This window comes from Nipponia nippon, unplaced genomic scaffold (genome assembly GCF_047370975.1).
Source record: "Nipponia nippon isolate SJK-2023a ecotype South Korea unplaced genomic scaffold, ASM4737097v1 scaffold_5, whole genome shotgun sequence".
Classification (NCBI taxonomy): domain Eukaryota; kingdom Metazoa; phylum Chordata; class Aves; order Pelecaniformes; family Threskiornithidae; genus Nipponia; species Nipponia nippon.
Genome location: NW_028262369.1, coordinates 91,982,295 through 92,003,421, shown reverse-complemented (window position 1 = coordinate 92,003,421; position 21,127 = coordinate 91,982,295). Strand labels below are relative to the sequence as shown.

The window sequence follows — 21,127 nt, the reverse complement described above, 5'->3', positions numbered from 1 at the left end:
TTTTCTTATGTAGGGAAGCAAGTGTTTTAGAAACTGTCTTCTCAGTGGTGCAACTAGACAAATCTGGAAATCTAGTTTTTAATGTAAGTTCATGCTGCTATTTTCTGTAAAGACTTTTTTTTTTTTTTTTAAATCGTGTTGTATTTGAAAAAGAGCTATAAGAGGTAAATGATCATAATACCAATTCAAAAACAAAGTCTGAGGTTCATTTATTATATGTTCTGGTCCTAGGTGGTTTAGTTAAGTAAACTTTCATTATTGTACCTATTTTAATATTTGAATGGGAGTTGTAAGGTATTACTTATGCATGACTTTGTTTTAAATATATGACCAGCAACTTATTAATATTTCTGAGTTCAAATGTACCTAATCACTTTTGATGCATTATGAATCACCCTGTTCTTTCCTGTAAGTTTCCATGGCAGAGAGGGATGCTCAGAGACTACTAATGGTACTAAGAGATGCAGAAAATCAGAGTACGGAGCAGTTCTTCGAATTTTGCACAGATTCAAATGAAATATTCCCTATTCCTTCCAGGTCATTAGTTTAAAAGGTCCTTAAGTTAGGATAACTGTGTTAGTCAAGAGAAGGCTGTATTAAGCAACTTGAAAATTGAGTTTATTATCAGTTTTATGAAGGTTGCTTCAAGGCTGTGGAATTTTTAATAACTTTCTTTTATGTTGAACTGCCTGCTGCAGCCTTCTTGGGGAAATAGAAGGAGCTGAAGATGAAATGACTGCTAACGTGTCTGCTTCCCAGCTTTACCTTAGCAATTTTATAACTGGCAAGAAACACAAAATCCCTTTTCTGCTGTAAATCAGTGTCTTTGAAAAAAGCCCTGGGACAGTACAATGGGTCACAGTTATTCTGTACTGTACTAATGGAAAACAGAACACTAAGTTAATTGAAAGAGCAATCACACTGTATTTCTGAAAAGTCAAGATAAAATCATTTTTCATAACGAAAGAGGAAATAAGGAACATTTCTGGCATTCGACACAGTCAAGCTTTTATCTAGGTTTCTGCTGACATTAATCTTTGCGCACAGGCCACTAAGGTTGAAATGTCTATCACAACTTACCCGCAGCCCTGCATTTCCCACAGAGGGAGGTTTCCGAGCTCGAAAGGGCTTTGCTGGGAAGGAGTATGGGGGAGGCAGCTAAGGAAAGCAGCAGTTTTGCTCATCAGCCCAGGCTGGTGCAGGCGCAATCGCAGGAATCGCTGAGGCTGTGCTGCAGCGCGCAGTGCCGGGCACAGGAAAGTGCTGCCCCAGAGGTAACCCGTAGCCAGCGCCGAAACAGAGGGGCTGCATGCTTGGAGACTGATAAATACCTGTGAAAGAAGGATTTCACCCGCTATTATTTCTTACATTACTGAAAAATTTTGGGTTTTGTTTCTTCCAAAATACATTGTTGGGTTTCAGTTATTGTGAGTTTTCTGTTTAATTCTTCCCCCTGCTTTTCCTTTTTGTGCATGTTTGTTTCCTTCCATGTGAGCTTAGCTTATACAAAGTCTTAGAAATCAGTGCTCAAGGAGCTACTGTTCCCCTCCGTGCTGGCTTCATAGCATTAGTTTGAGAACTGCACTACAGAATTCGCAGGGGTAATATAGCACAATATTTAATGGTTGTCGATCCATTGCTGGTGCGTTTTGAAGTATTCCTGCTTTCAACCCATCATATTAAGGGCTTTGAATATTGAAGTGGGGCAGCATTCATATACAATTTGGGAAGCAATGATGCTGAATATTTTCTTGGACTCAGAACAAAGCAAGCTCTCTTCCTTTCATGGTCGGCTCTCGCTGATTCTTCACTCTTGACACAACGTCAAATTCACTCTGAGAATGCTAAATACAGCTCAGACAAATGCGGTTTCTCAATTCTGACAGCTTTCTATATGAAGCACTTCTGTGTTATATACAGGCTTATGATGCCTGGCATATCTGAAGTGTTTTTGGGGTTTTCAGTTTGCTTAATTAAATGTGGTGGTATGAATGTTGAGAGAGAATCCAGGCAGAAATAAAACTAATGGTGCCTTTAAAAAAGGAAAAAAAAAGGAGATGTAATATGAGAGTAACCAAAGAATTGAAAATATTTGCTTAGTAGCTATAACTGTTAAAATTTTCAAGGCCATTTGTGCAATTTGAACATTTTAACCATCATGCAAGTAGTTGCAACTGCAAACCTAAATCCTCTGTGTGGCTTTGAAAATCTCAGCCCTTTGCTTGTCACTGAGGTGTGGCTCACAGAAGAGAGGTGACTAAAAATTTTTTTTCCCTCTTTCTGATATTTAACTAATGAAATGGTTGGTTTTGCTACTAACATCTGATAAATATCCCCTATTAGTTAGGTTTCTTAACGAAAATACTGTTTGGGGGGAAATCTTCATGTATTTGTTGGAGATAAATGTTCTGTCAATGCCAGGTGATAATGTACTGACTCATTTCTCTATGTGGAGAACAGGCTTCTTTGCTCTGTTTGTGGCACCTCAGTTGTCTGTCAGCATGGGGACTCGTGCCTTCCAGCTGCACCTGCTGCCATTTTCTTTTCCTCTTCCAACGCTGGTAGGGAAGCATCAAGAGCAAGTTCATGTTAACATTTGAGGAAAGCCACAATGAAGCCCTTGCTGGCACGTATAGCTTAAAGGTCAACTGTACTGGAATATCTGTAATGGATTGAACAACCATCCAGCAAATTCCAAACATCACGTTGAAAATGGTTGTTAAGGTAGTGTTAATGTTTCCTGATGGCTTCTGGATGAGCTGTCATTTGAGCTCACAAAAACTACTGCTTTCTTGGTATTGCTACCTGTGGATTTAACCTCTGATTTCAAAGACTTTTCTACTTAACCCTGAGGAATTTTTCTTTTCTCCCTGAACAGGAGTTGCAAGAGCAGGAACACTATGTGTTTTCTTCAGACAAAACAGATTCAAGCAAGAAAATAAAGTACAAAAACTGCACATATTTAAAAGGGGTTCTCTGCCATGGTCTTACAGGTGAGTGTACATGCCATATTTTTATATCTAGAATACGTATATAAATATACTTGTATACCACTGTAGGTATACAACACTAAAATGGCTCTTTGGAACTACAAATCCTTAAAAGTATAGTTACAGAAAAATAGTCTTGATACGCAGCTATTCTGTCTGTTTCTGACAAGGGAATATCTCTGAAGAGCCAGAATAGCATGCACGTTTATACTGGCCCACTTTAATGCTCTGTATAGTACATCTGCATGCGTATGTACGTATATAGTCATGTCACTATATATGCAATGATGTGTACTCACACCTACAAGTTAGTAGACGACAGTCCTTCCTTGGGCTGGATTTCTACATCTGTCTCTGGGGTACAGTTGCTGAAAGTCAGAATTTGCTTGGAAAAGTACAATAAGTAAAACTGGTGACTGAAGATGAAAAACCGTTTCATAGCTTCAGAAATTTCTCAGATTTTATACCCTGCTTGTTAGTGTGATCTTCAGTGATTTATGACAGAAATGCCTGATGTCTGTTTATTTCACAATCGACAATACTTATTAAATGCTCTTAACTGTAAGATTCAGGCTGAAGAAATTACCCCAGTACAGAAATCTGATAAGAGACTGCTGATCCATGAAGTCCATGATGCCAAAGGGCAGCATTTGATCACAGGTTTCTCCTTTTTGGTGGTTACTGGCTCACACTGAATAAATACTCTGCATGTGCAGTTTTCAGCTCAACAGTAGATTAATGTGCAGAGCAGTGAAAATTTAACTAGGAAAGAGAGTTTCATCTCTCATCCTACAAGAGAGATCCCACTGCTAGAGCTAAATGCAGCCTGAATCACTGTGATTTTAGATTTGAAAACCATTACTCCTTTCCAGGAATCTCATTTAGTTTTACCCCCTCTCCATGCCAATTTAACCAGGCTTTTCTACTCTAAGGTTGGCAAACAGAAAAAGAGGTTAGAAGTCAGCTGTCTAGTTACTACCAGCAGAGAAAAAAGATGGAAGTACTGAAGTTCTTGTGGAAAAATGAACTTGGAAGGTTTTCACTTACTGTATAAGTCTCAAAGGATTTGGATAACAGCAAGAGAAAGTAATTCTTAGTGAATCAAGACTTGAAACTTTAATGTCTGTTTCATACCGTTGAGTGAGGAACCCAAATGACATTTGAGTGTTTATTGATTGATACACATGCTTAGGATGCTAGCAGGGAAAAAAGAGGTGGAAAATTTTGGATTAACTGAAGAAAGATGCAATATTAACAAATCATTGAAAGCTCTTACACAGCTTTTCTATCCTCTCCTTGGAGAGGTCTTGCTACTTTTCTAGTTTAAAAAGCATTGAAGACGTGGATTTATAGTTCCTTCCTATCCCAAGCTAGCTTATATTTTTAAGCCATTTGACATTGAATCAAAGATTTTGGGGACTATTGAAAATAACTTTGTTGCATACTTTGTAGTTTAGACTTTGATACCTTTTGGTAAGGCTGCTGGATTTTTCTTTGTCTTCTTGGACTTCTCAGTCAAAGAAACAGAAAGTACCGAGAATGTGAAACAGCCTGGAAATGTTTTCTCTTCCATCAAGAAACACAACATGTCCTTTCAAAGCTTAATTGAGCAGCACAAAGCTAATTAGCTGTCCGAAGACATGCCATTTAATTCACAATCTAGCATTAATTTGTTCTACAGACTGAGCTTATCTCATATATAAATGCCTTTGCCCTGTGGCTTTCCAAACAGCTGCAATATACAAAAAAGACTGATAACTCTGTCATTTAAATGTTGCTTGCTTCCTTCACTTCTGCATAAAATACTGAACTGCATGTGAATTGGAACTGGAAAGTTTTCACTGTCACAATGAAAAAATAATTTGTATTTTTATTCCCTTCTAGCTGGGAATAATGTTATCCCTCTGGGATGCAAAAGCCATTGTTTGAGGTTTGTGCTAGATTATCATTTACAACCTGCTAATCTAATGTGTAATTTTGATGGTATGTTGAATAAATAGTTTCAAAGCTTTTTGTAGGTAGTAACTAATTGCCTTATCACTTTCTTTTTATTGTAAAAATCCTAAGTATTTTTGTTAAGCTATTATAGCACAGAAGAATTGCTACAGTTAATATGAAAGAAGTTTTATGTTGTTAATCTTTGAAGCATATAGCATCATTTTCAGAGACTATTTAACAGATTCTCTCCCTTCTCCATCTTCAGTAAGAAAGTCATGATTTTCTTAGGATATGTAATGAGTGAGTTCGTGAAGTATGACTTCTCATGGCCAAATACTAAAGCCTACAATGTTACACTGGCTGTCTCGCTGAACTCAATGTTTGCAAGTAATTTCCCCTCCTCTTAGTATGAGTTGATGCCTTTGTACATTATGCTATTTGTGTAAAGTCCTACTAGGAAAGAAGTTTGGAGCCTTTTTCTCTTTGCAGAGGCCAAATGATGCACTTGGTCCTTAAAACATGTTTGCAGTAAGGATTTTTTTCCCTACAAATTTTTCTTTGCACATCCACGTCAAAGAATTTGGAGGTGCTCATCTGGGACCCAGGCTTTCCCCAGGCTCTGATGCATCCTCAGGAACTAGGCCCTAAAGGCCAAAGGGACAGAGCTGCTGCTTATCTGGGCTGCCAGAGACTCAGAGTAGGGAAGGAGAACATGAAAGACGAGAGGAATGAGAGAAAAAAATTATTATGGAATGGGCTGGAAGAGACAACTGTGTCAGTAAGGGTACTTTTGCCAGTGCTAGTAAGAGTCCTTTAGCCAGCGAAGTGAAATGTAACTTCCCAAAATTTAATCCTAATCCATATCAAGTGACTAGGGATAAGAAATGAAAATTTATCTCTTCTATTAACATTTTTTCGTGGAACCCTTTCTCACAGATGTCTTGTGTGGTCCAGCTGGCAGAAAAGTCAAATATAATTCACTGTCAGCTGTCAAGTGGGTGGCTGCATGGTTTGTATGTGCTTTGGGGTTTGAATTTCAGACTGACATGTTTGAGCCTTAATTGGATATGGCAGAGGGGCTCGACATTTCCCTATTGTGGGCTGGAGGTTTTGGCAGCCTTGCAAAGCTGGAGTTGGGTACCTCCTTTTTTCACTCCAAGCCAAAACCCTCCCAAGGGCCCATCCCAGCTAAGCCAGCTTCCCTCTGGCAAGTCTGACATTTACCTGGGTGACAGCTGCTGATTGCGTATCGTCAAAAATGGCACTATTCACCCAAACCGGTGCAGGTCTGGGATCTCTCCTCTTCATTCTGAGATGACTCTAGCGGAGTCCTGTCTGAAATGTCTCTTACTAATAGATCAGCACTGGCATGAAATGCTTAGAGCATCTGGTGACCTAGGACCTACTTGTCTACACGTGTCTGCTGAAGGGTTATCCCTTATCCACTGAACTCAGACATCTGGTCCAGATGTGTGAGACTGCTACACAAGGTGGGAGGCTGGTCTGCAAGGGGGAAGAGATAGAAAGGCAAGAAGCAAAACCTGAAAGTAGGCTCACATAAAAGCATGAGCAAAGGCAGACCTCCAGTTGCAATGCAAGCTGCATACTGTGCTTTATCCAATACACAAACCTGATGGTGTTTCTGTTGCATAGGCAGGCTGAGCTTTTTATTCATAGCTATCTCTGGATTTTTTTGAAATAAAGATGAGCTGACAAGTTATTGAGCTTATTGTAGGTGTAGATGAATGAAAGGTAGAGCTGTGATACCTAAGGAGGTCAGGCAATTTGTTCTAATGGTCCATTCTGGTTGGTGACTGAGAAGGAGTAGATATTAATCTGCTGCCTGTGAGCATGCTACACAGTATTTGACTGTCCTGTATATCCTCACTGGCATCCTCTCTGGCCCATGTGTCTTTATCCTCTACTTTGTGGAGTCTCTCATCTGCAACTTCCTTCGCCTCGAGTTGGTCAGCTCTGTGAGGAAATAAAACATAATGAAATTGCATTATTATTTGCTCATATAAATTGGTTTTCCAGTGTAGACTAATGGAGTACCAGTGATTTATAAAGCTTATATATCAAGAAAAGAGATAATGGAAAGATAGTTTCCATTTTTAAACCTCAAGCAAAAAAAAAAAGGCATCCCTATAAATTTTATTGCTGGTTCATAATGCATCTTTCCTGTAGTTAACATATTTCCATATTTAGAGAAGCCAGTATTGAATTTCAGGATTTGTAGGAACCTGTGGGCACTGTCCTCTCAACCTCAGCTTGCAGCTGCACACATGGATGAGGTCTCTGGGGCAGGCAGCATTCATCCAGCAGCTGCTCCTCAGCATCATCTGGTCCTGCACTCTGCTTCCTCCATCCCCTTACCAGCCTAAGGTGAAGGAGCTTCCCATGGGGTTGTGCTCCCCTCTCTGCCTTTCTGCAACTGGAGAAGTAGCTCCCCCTTTCCTGAAGGACAGAAGTGATGATCCCGTTGCCAGCTGTCCAGTGTGCAGACGGAAAAGAGTATTTTTACCTAGCTGAAAGATTGAGGACGAATTATCACCTTCCCAGAATAACAGGTGGGAAGGCAATCAGTCCATCCACAGATCAGTATTCCTGGGAACATGATCTCCTGCTCATACCTGTTGATATTGTTGGTTTATTGAGCTGCTGGTCTCCCTTTCCTGCTGCGGCGGCTGTGGCAGCTCTGGGTGCGAGGCATGGGGTGAGTAGCTGGGAAAGGGCTTTTCTGCTGCTGGTATAAGAACTGCTGTGGGGCAGTTGTACACACTGTGCACTTTGTCTTGTTTCACACAAAAGAAATGTGATGAGAAAATGTGAAATATTTATAGAATCCTGATATATTGCAAACAAATATGGCACTTGTCACCTAAGATATTAAAGTTTGAAAGTGGTTCAATAATGCACAAAGGTCATTTTGCTGTGGAGAAACTCAGGGGTGGTCTATGCCAGGGCAGAGTGCTGAGAGGGGTAACCTGACTGGAGTGAGAGGGAAAACAGTGATTTTGGTTAAGACATTTCATTTCGGTTGTTCTGGTTATTCCTAGAGACTGTGTGCATGTTTTTCTGTGTAAGCGCTTGATCACTCCATCTAAATACAAACTATGTCTTGCAGAGAGGTTCATATCCAATAGTTCTTGCTGACCATGTTTGAAAGCCTGGCTTTTCAGACTTTTCTTGTTGAATTTTTTCAGCTACTCAAGACAGGAACTTTTCTTCTGGCATGTGATTTTTAAAATGTGGTGCATATCTGGCTGTGGTCACAAGATCTGCAGACTTTGTGAAGTAGCAAACAACCAACATGGCAGTTAAAAGTTGACATTTAGCTCAGCAGTAGATTGAAAAAATCTAGAAAAAAAGAACTCTGGCAACAGCCTGATGGTCTGAGCTAAGCAGGACAGGACTGAAAGAGGAACGCTTCTTTGGAGGTCCTCAGGGTTTCCTGGGTGAACAGCTTATAGCTACTTTGCAAGTGAAATATTAAGAACATTCAGCCTTGATTTTGTTGTCTGATTTTTTTTTTTTAAATTTAGTTTGTGTTTCTGACCAATTGTCTGTCTTTGAAATACTTGGAGAATGCCTTAGGATTACTACTATTTATAATGATTTATATTTCAGAAAAGTTTGGATTATCTATTTTATTACAACTAAATTAGTTCCTTTTTGTTGCCAAACTGTTATCTACATAAATAACTTCACTGCACATCCTCAGTTGCAGCAATCCTTCATTTTGGCACCAACTTTAATATCATTGTTTATTCTTATCTATTATGTTCCATGTGAGATTAGGGAAAGGTTTATTTTTTTATTAAATGGCAACAGTTATTGCTGATGGATGATAATTTACAACTCTGCTACCAGTAAGAAAGAAATAAACCTTTTGTTTTTATTATGCTCTTGGAACTGATTACTGGTATAAAAGAAATAAAACAACTCATACATCCAGGAAAGCTTATTGCATTATCAGGCAATACACCTGCCTAACTGATGAATAGGACTCAGTCTTGCGGTTAATAAAAAGCTGGAGTTATTTCAGGCTGAAATATAGTAGAATAAAACAACACAAATATTGTTCATGACAATTTCACCATCATAAGAGAATCGGAGGTGTTAGCTGTGAGTTGAAGGAAATCAGTGTTCTGCTCTAAGTCTGGACTTCTGGCTTTTCAGATTAATCTTTTGTATTGTTTTCTAAATGTCAAAATGGCCACTTTATCTTTTAAATATGTTCAATTTGAAGCTGAAAATAACTCCATACTAATGTAAGTATTGCAAATATATAAACTCCTATAAATTTTTTCTTAAAAAAAAAAAAAAGCCTGGTAACAGGCTCTAGTCACCCTAACAATAGCTAATTAACAATTACAAAGTTTTGCTCAGCAGTATTTTACAGTACACCATTAGAATATTGTCTGGTGAAAATAAATATCCCAGCAGAAGCAAATCAAATCATTCCCCTTCCAGGCCTCTACCTTTGCCCACAGCAGCAGCACTGTGAAACACGCTACACAAGTTCTGCGGATGAGAAGAGAGGACTGGGGAGCAGGATGAAGAGAGTTCCTAAAGAAGAAAACAACCCAAACCAACCTCCTCCTCAAGCTCCAACCCCCCTTTTCTCTAGGAGAAATATACCGACTCACTCCTCATGATACCTGTTGACTTTACTGACCTTTTGGCAAGACATCTTCGCCTTGGTCAGGACCTGAGTTTTGCAGCTTGTTAGAGCTCAAGGACAAGCTTTGCATATCCTCCTTGTCTTCCTCCTTGCTGACTTGTTTGCTTTGCTCTTCAGTAACCGAAGATAGGACTGGGCTTGTGAGATGCAGTTTGAAATGATCCAAGTGTCTGGTCTCATTTAAATTTTGAGGGAAGACCAGGCATGTAGCAGTGCATGTCATACTATTAATGGGAAACACAAAGCCTTTTGTTATGCTAGTCTACACGTATTTCATAAATGACAATTCTCAGCTCATCGTTTCCATAATTGTTTGAATTAAATTTGAGGGAGAGACTGACATTACAATTTTTAGGTAGGAGATATTTATAAAGCCTTTTTGTCCTTGTGTGCCTAGAGCAAGCTTTCTTGGATGATGTTGCAAAGGAGAGTTGGACTTGGCAGCTTATAAGTTCAATGAAAGTGTCTCTTACTTTTTTGCCTCAGATACATACACCTTCAAAATAAATTTTAAGTAATCTTTTGGGCTTTCCATACCAATTATTCTTGTCTCCTTTTGAATACAGAAAACCTTAAAAGTGTAAATTAACTGTTCCTTCTTTACCTCCATTTTGTTTCATTACCTTTTATACTAACTTTTCATGGTTCCCGTTGGACACTACATTCTGATTCCTGTCCCCTTTGAATGGGTGAAAACACATTTACTTTGTAAATAGATGCTTTTCTCAGTGTAATGTAATTCAGGTCTTTAAGGTCAGTGCAAGTCAGCTCAGTGAAAGAACTGCTAGGTGACTTCTGAACCTTTTAAAAGCAAACTAAAGAAATTATTGGGAAGTAGCTGTCAGATTCAAAGGTATTTGGCTCCACATGGTATGTTTGCAGTCTTCCCAGAAGCTAAAACAAATTGCTGGTTATCAGAAAAAGCAAACTAGGTCTCAACTCCCATTTTCTTTACATCATTCTGAAACATTAACACATAATAATTGTGGAAAACAACCAGATTGACTATTCAATGAAACAGAAGAAGAATTATCCTCCTGAAAGGGCAAGAACATAAAAATTACAAATCTTTTAATCATTTCCTTCCAAGAGTCAGTCCCATTACTCTACCTGACACATTTTGGCTTCTCTTTCAGTGTCCCTTAATAAAGAAAACACCCAAGAATGGCAAATACTAACGTGTACAGGGTGTTCTTGATATGTATGGGGAACATGATGCCCTCACAAATCAAACATAGGAATTACCTGAAGTAGTATTGTGGTGGGTTGACCTTGGCTGGCTGCCAGACTCCCACCCAGCTGCTCTCTCACTCCCCCTCCTCAGCTGGCTGGGGAGAGAAAACAGAATGAAAAAGCTCATGGGCTGAGATAAAGATGGGGGGATCAGTCACCAATTACTGACATGGGCAAACAGACTTGACCTGTACAAAATTAATTTAATGTGGAGGTGGGCTGCAGTTCCTGTCAGGAGCACCTGCTCCAGCATGGACTCTCTACAGCCACAGTTCCTTCAGGGAATATCCACCTGCTCTGGCCTGGGGTCCTCCATGGGCTGGTGTGTGGATATCTGCTCCAGTGTGATCCTCTCCACAGGCTGCAGGGAAATACCAGCTCCTATGCCTGGAGCTCCTCTTCCTTCTCCTTCTTCTCTGACCTTAGTGTTCAAAGCATTGACCTTGGTGCTCCTCACTCCTCACTGCTATGCAGAATGTCTAGCACAGGGGGCCCCTTTGTGAGAAGAGGGTACGCTGGCGCCTTCCTGCTGCCAAAACCTTGCTGCCTGTACCCAATGCAACTACAAAAATAACTCTGTATATGCAAAGCAGTTCTCTGTTCACAGGACTTTGCTGTATGAAGACTACTATAGTATTTCAGGGCTTGTAGGGATCTGTAGAGAGCCTTCATAGGTCAGTTTGGTAGAACTTGAGAACTGGATGTGTTCACAACTGAAACCCAGGGAAGTTTTAATGCTGTTGACACTAAAACATGTTTATTGAAGGTAGGATTGACTCTCTTACATGGCTTTGTAGAAAACAGCCAATTGAAAAAGCTGTTAGTTTTCATCCCTGTCTTCTGGATGGCATCTAAATTGTCCTTGTGTTGAACTCCCATCGCCATCAATGAGGCACATCAAAGGTGAGCACAAAGAGAAGCTAAGTTTATTTTATACATTTGATAGTGTAGAGTTCAGACACAAGGCTGTACATCATTTCAATATGCAGTTCCTCTCAATTTACGTTAAATAGGGTTTACTGGAGAGTATTCTGTCTTTTTTCTTTCTTATAATGGACACTGAGTTTTCTAAAAGCAGTCTGACCTAAGTCTCTTGGCACTTTTGATGGTATTTCTAAGGCAGCCAAAAGAGTATAAGTGAATATATCCCCTCTGATCATAAAAATCAAAGCAAGCACCACTCATTAACAGCAGACTGTGACCCCAAAGTTTCAGTAATCTAAGAACAGTGTGCATCAGCCAGGTTTTTCATGTTCAAATTCTTCAGCCAAGCCATAAGATCTTGAGTAGGGTCTTATGCTCTTTGTGAAGAGCTGACATTTAGATTTGACAGAGTAGGACACTGAGAATTAGAAAAGTCCAGCTTTTCCTGGTTCAATACCACAACGAGCAGCATCAACAAAATACTTGTCAAACCGTCAGCTGCTTTCGTGTAAGGCCTTCTCTTGTTTCCTTTTAGCTCCTCATGGTACTGCATGTTGACATATTTATTATTGAGAGACTGTGATGAAGTTTCCTCCATAGAGAGAGATTTTCAGCATCTTGAGATGGTTCCAAAGAAAGTAAAACAGCTTCTGCTAAGGCTCAGACTGTCAAACAGAATAGGGGAGAATGTACTTTCTCATAACATCTTCCTCCTGAGAAGATCAAAGCAGATGAGTTTTTTTAATCACTAAACAGCTCATGAGGAGGTTTCTCTTTCCTTGTTTTGGAATTGCAAGTTTTCTTTGATCAGAGGGAAAGAGATTTTCTGAAAGACACCTGTTTTGTACAATGATTAACGTGTAATAACCTCATTTGTTCCTAGCATGACATTTCTTAAAATAATAGTAGCAGCTTTAATACTCGCCAGTTTGACCTTTCCTTATTGCTTCATGGAATATATTTCTAAAAGAACATGTTAGAAATGATTGCATTTAAAACACTGCTTAGATAAGTGCAAATACAAGTTTTAAAATCGGCAGTATATTGAAAATTCTGGAACTGCAATCAAGTTATTTCATAAACTTGGGGAGAATCCTAAGTGTCAACCTGTGCTTAAGAGCAATCCTACAGTAATAAATCATTCACATGCATCTAATAAAACACAAGAAATACTATAGGCTTTTTTTAGGCTAGGGAAGCAAGTAACTTCCAGAGGGTTTTAGAAATAAGACTGGGAGAAAAAGAAAATATTTTTAAAAATTAGGAAATACACAGCACCTTGACAGTATCATTTAAAACCTAGCAGAAGAAAAGAAGCTGACTATATGTGTTACCAGTGAGTACTCCCCAAACAATTTAGTAAATTTACTGTTTTCCCATTTCAATAGGCAGTCTCTAAAAAGGTAAAGTGCTACAGCTTTTTTCAGATGTGATATCATTTGGGTCCTAATGGTCAGTCATGAGATCATTTTACTGTACGTAAGAACATTCAGAACATTCATCTGAGAATCAGAAATTCAAATAATTAAATCAGAAATAAATTTCAACCGCTTAATCACCTGAATGTTCTTTGCCAAGTACAGAAAATGGCATGCGGTAGCTTTTCATGAAATCTATTTATTTACACGATTCTTCTCTGGAATTGCATTTACCCATTCTTGTGGTCTTGTGTCTGCAACGAGCTCTTTCTGAACTACTAACATACTGCACACATCTCCAGATAAAATTATGCAATTGGTTACTGACTTCATTTTCTCATGACTTATTATTAGTCCTCATATAATGTTTTAGATTTCCTTAAAATTTTGCAGCTGCTAAATGAGAAAATTCCTTCCAAGGAATTGGTAATGTCTTTTACTGGCATAATGAGTTAAGGTTTACCAACCCTCTGGACTTTGCTAGTTTGTCTTTGCCCACTTTCACTGTAAGCCAAAATATTGCCTGCAAAAGATATGCATTGTTTTTTTAGCTTGGTACATTTCTCCGATGTTGTAATTCAGTAATGCACTTCTCAGCACAGGAGCACCCCTGCTGGGGTTAATGTTAATGCTTAAATGTTTTCTTGAGAAAAATGAGGAGTGGATTTGTATTATATATGTGCTTTTGCATTCTAAAAATTGCTATAAGTATTAATGCCTACTCACATTCAGGACTTACTGAACTAGAGCTTTACCCGGAGGCACTAAAACCTCCAGCTGTGAAGGGGTTACATTTTGTTGTGGCGGCTCTTGCAATGCAGCAATGCACAGCTCAGCACCAAACTCAGCTCTTTGCTTAACACCCATACTAAAAGGCAAGAAATCCTCCATATGCAGTGTGTTTGGTTTAACCATTTTTGACTGATTAGTTGGATTCTTCCTGCCCTTTATACAATGGTACTGTCATTAGCTCCTCAAGTTTTATACTGTACATTTAAAAATGTGTTAGAAATTACAGTTGTGCAAAGGATCTTCATTTAATGTTTTTAAAGTGGGCCTGGCCTGAAAGTCAGATTTTGTTGACTTTCCGTGGGGTCCTAGCTATGTAATCATTTTGAGCCTATTGCAAGCATAAGATAAATCATATCAGTGTAAAATAACGCACGAGGACTATACACACACTATAGTGTGTGTGAAAGGCAAAACTCAGACTGCAACTTGCATAGCGAGACCAAAGACAGTGTTAAGCGTCCGGCAGCAGTATAACCATGGCAGCCCAGGCAGGGGTCAGAAACCCGCCTAGGATTTAGTGCAAGTTTTCCCAGCTGGCACCTGTGCTGTGGCAGGAGTATCAGTATCAATATCTTGCACAGTTATCTAGCACAGAGATGGCTGTCTGAATTATAATCATATCTTTGACTGAACTGAAGACAAGTTCTGAGCATTGAAGTCACTTCTGAAAATGAGATTTAGCCTAGTTTGAAAATTGGATTTCCCTAGTCTATTGACAGGCTTCTAAAGGACTAGCTAAGTGGGACAGCAAACAGGTTTAAAATTGAAATATGTTATTTGCTGGCAGAACATTAGGGATGCCTCTGGTGAAGTGTTTTGAATAAGTTTTTCACCAAAATTATTATGAGCTGAATTCGGAAAATTGCTATGATTGCTAGGATAACAAAATAAAGCAAAAATTATTACTGCTGGTGTTGTAAAATAAAATGCTCTGCGTCTTATGGATACTGCATGTTTAACTCATATTTGCAAAACTTCCTAGAATATATAAACAACTACTCTGTTTTTCCACATCAGGTGCTTGAAAAGCTTATTACAGTCTGTTTCTGGGGCTTAGCAGATTCTCTATAGTACAGTGACTGGTGTTTGATATGTGAATAAATCAGACAAGACACACCACAGAATATAAAAGGATCAAAAAGGGAATGCTCCTCGTTACCCATGGTATGTGCTCTTAGAGCTGTAACAGATACCTGACTAGCACTGGAAATACATGCAAAATTCCATGCATCAGTAGGTTTCTGTGACTTGCACCAGCAAAATGTTTAAACTAAAGCAATTCTTTTGTACAAGCGTATAGATCCATGAAAGTGTTTGTATCTTAATCTGAAATGAGAAATTGTCACACGATTGGAGAAAGGCCCAGTGTCCTGAAAAATGACACATCTTCATGAGGAAAATGAATTTATCGTTTGCATGGCAAAGCATTCAAGGCCGCATCTGAGATCTGGGCCTCATTGTGCTGAGCTGTTTATAAGTAAAACTGTAGACATTTCCTTCTCCCACTTGTATGTGTTTTCCTCTAAAAGATGTTTCCTACCTCACCCAGAATTTGTAGACAAGATGCAAGAGCCATTTTGTGAAGTTCTGCTTTGAGTGTTGGACCCACCTTACCTTGAGCCAGATGAGGATGACTTGGAGGAGGAAAACAGTGAAAATAGTCGTTAGTGGAGAAATCTTAGAAAAAATACTCTGTTCCTCCTTCAGAGGAAAAAAGAATTATTTACTGCATTCATATTTTAATTCATCATTGTTATCTTCCCTATTGCATTTGTCTAAGATTGAGACATCTTTACATAAAAGAAAATGGCACCATAAAACATGTGTTAGTCTGTGGAAGACCTTAGTGGAATTTTCTGTATTTTAGCTGAGTTTAGGAAACCAAAGACAATTTTTAATGGATCTGCTGAGGAGGGCTTCAGGGAACTGCATAGGAAAAAAAAAGATTATTTTTAGGTGTCTATTACACTGCAAATCATTCTCTCCACTGAATTTCAGAGTGCTAACCTGTGTTGGACTGTTTCTAAGAAGACTGGAAACAAGTATTTAGCTCACTTGAAAGGTAGAGGGGAAGGTAAACTCTCTTTAACACAGAGTGGTCAGCTTTTGATCTCTCTTACCCTGGTATAACTGCACAGCATCATCACTGATATATGAAGTGAGTGATACTGTGATACCAGGTATTGTAACCTGGCTCAACATATTAAATTTGTTACAACAAAATCAGCCTGTACTTGAAAGTAAGTAAATCTGTTAGTGCATTCAGGACTTGAAAAACATCATATCCAAGGTAAGTTTCTCTTGAACACTTGAAATCCTTGAAGGCATGGATGGTGGTGAGAAAACAAAGGGTGAGGTCTAGATCACACCTGCTTTATAAACCCAACTTTATACTTTAGAAAATGTAATAGCACAGCGTGACTGTGGTACATGAAAAATTTTCTCCGCTTCTCCAACTACTGCATATTTTTCAGGTAGTGGACTCCTGTTCCCAATGTTGTGCTGTGCACTGGGTGCTCACTAATGATGGCAGGTTACTAGGGGTGATTATTTGCTGGATTGTGTTTGTCTCTCTTTTAATTGTTCACTTGAAAAATACTGAACAACAGCATATGGAATGCTTAGATGGATCGCTCCCCTCTGAAATGGGTGAAATCTTCACACCACTTCACTGAAGGTGAAGATTTCTAGTGTTCAGTCAGTAAGTGATTCAGTCTTCTTTTTCCCAGGATTTTCTGCAGCCAGAGAGTCATTTCTGAAAGCTGGTAGCATCTTGTACCAGAGGCTGCCTGGTCTCTTCCTCCCCAGCTTGGCTCCCAATAGTATTGGGAAGAAGGTGGACTCACGCAGGGTAGGACAGGCTTTCTGGAAAATCTGTGTTTTGTAGCAGCAAATTCTCCTGTCCCCTGGTGAGTTCTTCCAAGGGCTCCGGAAATGGAAAACAGTGCAGAAGTGACACAAATCCTTTGTACAGAAGGAGGGAGAACGTCCACTTAGTTGTGTGCTTGCTGATGATGATCTGCACGTTATTTCACTGAGATGTCTCTTTGTATCTTGAAACATGGATTCATCTTTCTCTTATGAGTTCTTTCAGAAATTACTCTTCAAAAAAGTGTCAAGCCACGTAATAGATTTGTGTAGCTATGACAAATTACAGGAAAGAACAAAAACATTTTTTTCTTCTTACTAAAAAATAGGGCAATTTGAGACACTTTTCAGCAGGAGTAGTTCTAATTTAATGGCATCTCAGTAGTCAGATCTTTTCAAAGTGTATTCCATGACAAAACACACAACCATTTGCAGTGGCCTTTGTGTCATTAAAGAAATTGAACATATTTAGTCTTCCTGACGAATGCTCCTAAAATCATTTTTCACTGTTACTAAGACTGCAACAATTTTCAAAGCAGTTACCTAGGATTTCATTTCGGAGAACACTGAAAATCTTCACTGTTACTTCAATGTGCCCAAAGATTTCAGTGGTTTAAGGCGTTCTTCACGAATCTGTGCTCACTGAGAGATGTCCACAGAAGTGAAAACATTATGGTCTGGATGCAAAGAGGTGTTCAAACACTTTGGATGGTACCATGCAGTAGAAAATTACCCTAAACCCAATGGACTGATACCCCAGAGGAGATCAGGGAAGCAGCCTGTATGGCTGCTGGGCTGTAGCAATCATATTGAGTTTTGTGCTGCTCTTTGTGTGTGGTGTCAGGAGACCATCCATGACTTCTCCAGACTTCTGAACATCTTTGGACTGGAGGTACCTCTGATGGTGAGAGATGCCATGGCTGTTCCAGCTGCTTCTGGAGCGATCTTGCTTATGCATCTGAGGAAATTGCATTTTGTAGGTGGTGTTAGCAGTACTGTCTTCATCTGTTACTTGAACCAGCACCTAGGATTGCTTCTATCCCTGCATGACGCAACTTCTGATTAGGATGGACAAGGGGAACCTCTTCTGGAGTTGCTGATGTCTGCACATTTATATCTGTCCTCTTTGTGGCAGAGTGTTGGGTCGGGGTCATGGGGACCCTGGTATTTCTCCAGGGGCATGACAGGAGCAAAGGACCCAGATTGTGTGAGCAGAGTCTACTTGCCTGTGCTGGGTTACCAATGAGGCAGACAACCAGGAGGCAGGAGGTCTGAAACATGTAGTGGATGCCTACAGGGTCACTCACGGGGTATGGTGAGGATGCCATGGATCTCCCATGAAAGAAGACAGCAAGGAGCAAGGCCAAAACTGCTTTCACCTCCTTCTCTGCCTGTAGCCCTGGGAACAAGTGGGGTCTGGGAAAGTACATTGTCTTTATGGGTCAGTCCCTGCCCATGGACCATGTGGGGCAGCTCCCTCATTTGATATGTGCACAAGCAGACAATTATATTTAAAAGGACTTTCCAAAATGGACTTTTCCCTCCTTGCTCTCCTGTTGACCTCAGCTCCTGTAAATGGAGGGAATTGTTATTCAGCTATTGGCCAGCACATTGCTGATATGCTGCAGGGAATATTAATTGGGTGAAGAAACACAAATTTTTCCTGGGGATGAATAAATTTCTTCTGGTCTTTTCCTGCTACTGCTGGTACTTGTAGGAGATGCCTATCTACAAGAAGGGCCAGAAGGAGGCTCTGGGGAACTACAGGCCTGTCAGCCTGACCTCGGTGCCAGAGGTCACGGAGCAGATTGTCCTGAGTGCCATCACGCATCACGTACGGGACAACCAGGGGATCAGGCCCAGTCAGCATGAGTTTATAAAAGGCAAGTCCTGCTTGACTAACCTGATCTCCTTCTATGACAAGGGGACCTGCTCAGTGGACGAGGGAAAGGCTGTGGATGTTGTCTACCTGGACTTTAGTAAAGCCTTTGACACCGTTTCCCACAGCATTCTCCTGGAGAGACTGGCTGCTCATGGCTTGGATGGGTGTACTCTTTGCTGGGTAAAAAACTGGCTGGATGGCCAGTCCCAAGGAATTATGGTGAATGGATTTAAACCCAGTTGGCGGCCGGTCACAAGTGGTGTTCCCCAGGGCTCAGTACTGGGGCCAGTTCTGTTTAATATCTTTATCAATGATCTGGACGAGGGGATTGAGTGCACCCTCAGTAAGTTTGCAGACCAGACACTGGCCGGGATTGTTGATCTGCTGGAGGGTAGGAAGGCCCTACAGAGGGACCTGGACAGGCTGGATCGATGGCCTAGGCCAACTGCATGAGGTCCAACAAGGCTCAGTGCCGGGCCCTGCGCTTGGGTCACAACAACCCCATGCAATGCTACAGGCTTGGGGAGGAGCGGCTGGAGAGCTGCCTAGCAGAAAAGGCCCTGGGGGTGTTGGTTGACAGCTGCCTGAACATGAGCCAGCAGTGTGCTCATGTGGCCAAGAGGGCTTAGGGCCATGGTTTAGTGGTGGACTTGGCAGTGCCAGGTTAACAGTTGGACTTGATGATCTTAAAGGCCTTTTCCAACCTAAATGATTCTATATTCTTGAAAAAAAACAAAGCTAAAAGTAAAAGATCACTGAGGCAAGCTTTGACAGATATATATTATTATTTCTAAAATTTCTGTGTCTTGTATACTGATTTGTTAGTACAGGCTTGCTTATTATCCTGTACTTGTCACTGAAATGTTTGGCTTATCAGAAACATGACAGAGAAAATGAGTCTTCTTTAAAAGAAAACATAAAAAATAAATTGGTAAATGTTTGCATCATGAATTCTGAGAGCTTTCTTCTTAAACTTTTTTTTTTTTTTTTATTTTCTTACCACTACAGTCAGTTGAGAACTCTTAATTTCACATCATTAGCTTCTGAAATCTCTTTGGTAAGCCTGGCTAGCTATTGGTCCTGCCACTTATCCTGCCTGATTTACAAAGGTTGTCAACGCCTTCAGTTCCCTGTGACTTAAATGGGACTTGCAGATGCTCAGCAGTTTTAAATATCAAGCCAATAATTTTTTCAGCAATTTATTTTACCCTTTGATTTTTCTAGTCTTTTGTGAAATAGTATTTTGGCTGAAGACCTTCATTATTGGCTTATATCCCCTTTCCTTCCCATGGGAAAGAACCAGCTTTGTAGCCAACTTCAGTTACCTCATCCAGAAGGTATATTTTAGTGCTAAGAATAAATTAACTTAATCATCACAATAAGTAAGAAATCTATCAGCAGTGCTCAGTTCGTTATTCCATGACTGTTGTTCTTTTCTTCTTTATCTTTATCTTTGTTCCTTTTTTTTTTTTTAATCTGGGTTCTTTTAGTTATTTTTTCCTTTTGGACTGTTTTTGCTACTCCACAAAAGTGTGATTGGAAGGTGCCTGGGAAACCATACAATGTCATACTTAATGCTGTATTTAATATGCGACATTTATTTAATATCCAATTGTAGATTTTTATACTCCTAAAAAGGCAGATAAGTTTCTATTGGATTTTTGAACTGTAGTTACCTGCATTCCTATGCCCCTAAATAGTTATAAAATGCTGATTCTTGAGTTGCAACTTTTTACAGAAAAGGACTGAAGTCAGTGGAGTCCTGTCCACATCACTGCAGGCCAGGACCTGCCGTGAAGTGCATAGGTGTGCGGTCAGTTAACAGCTCTCTCAGGTTTTGTTTTGTGATAGAAACTTTTCTGTCTCAGCCTGAGTAGCAGCAGGAGCAGATTGGCTGCTTGCTGGGATATTTCTGCTAGACAAGCACTGAGTGTCTCAAACTGTGTTTTGCTCCCAGTGCTTACACTGTTCTGTCTTTTCCCATGAGTGGTGCAGATGGGCTCATCATTGGAGGAGTAAAAGCAACACTGCCTTTTATTTGTTTCTTGAAATACCTCAGTTGTAAAGCAAGCTTTGGGTTTTCAAGGCTTGCTGTCTCTATATACCTTTCTATAGAGCAGTGTCTCCACGACAGACATGTTTCTGTGTCCTATCAGCTTATATCAGGTTAATATCAGATCTGCATGCAACCACCATTATTGACTCACCCAGTCACTTCATTGTTCTTTTGGATTTTCTATCTTGACTTAGATTTTTTACTTTGCATGCAGATTCTTAAATTCTCTCTTCTTACCCCAGATTATGCAGCCTCACAAGTGTATTATTGAGTTTTTGAAAAATGCTTGGGGGTGCAGTTTTAATGAAAGGTATATTAAAAAGCTTTGTGGGATTGTTC

The 21,127-nt window shown here is 39.9% G+C and overlaps 1 long non-coding RNA gene across 1 annotated transcript; it reads left to right on the top strand.

Annotated features, from left to right (window-relative positions):
* The first annotated feature begins 1,201 nt into the window (after positions 1–1,201).
* LOC148052387 (uncharacterized) lies at positions 1,202–9,991 on the top strand. Its single transcript, XR_015699278.1, has 3 exons — positions 1,202–1,274; positions 2,879–2,993; positions 9,405–9,991. It is a non-coding gene; the product is annotated as an uncharacterized LOC148052387 (long non-coding RNA).
* The last annotated feature ends 11,136 nt before the right edge of the window (positions 9,992–21,127 follow it).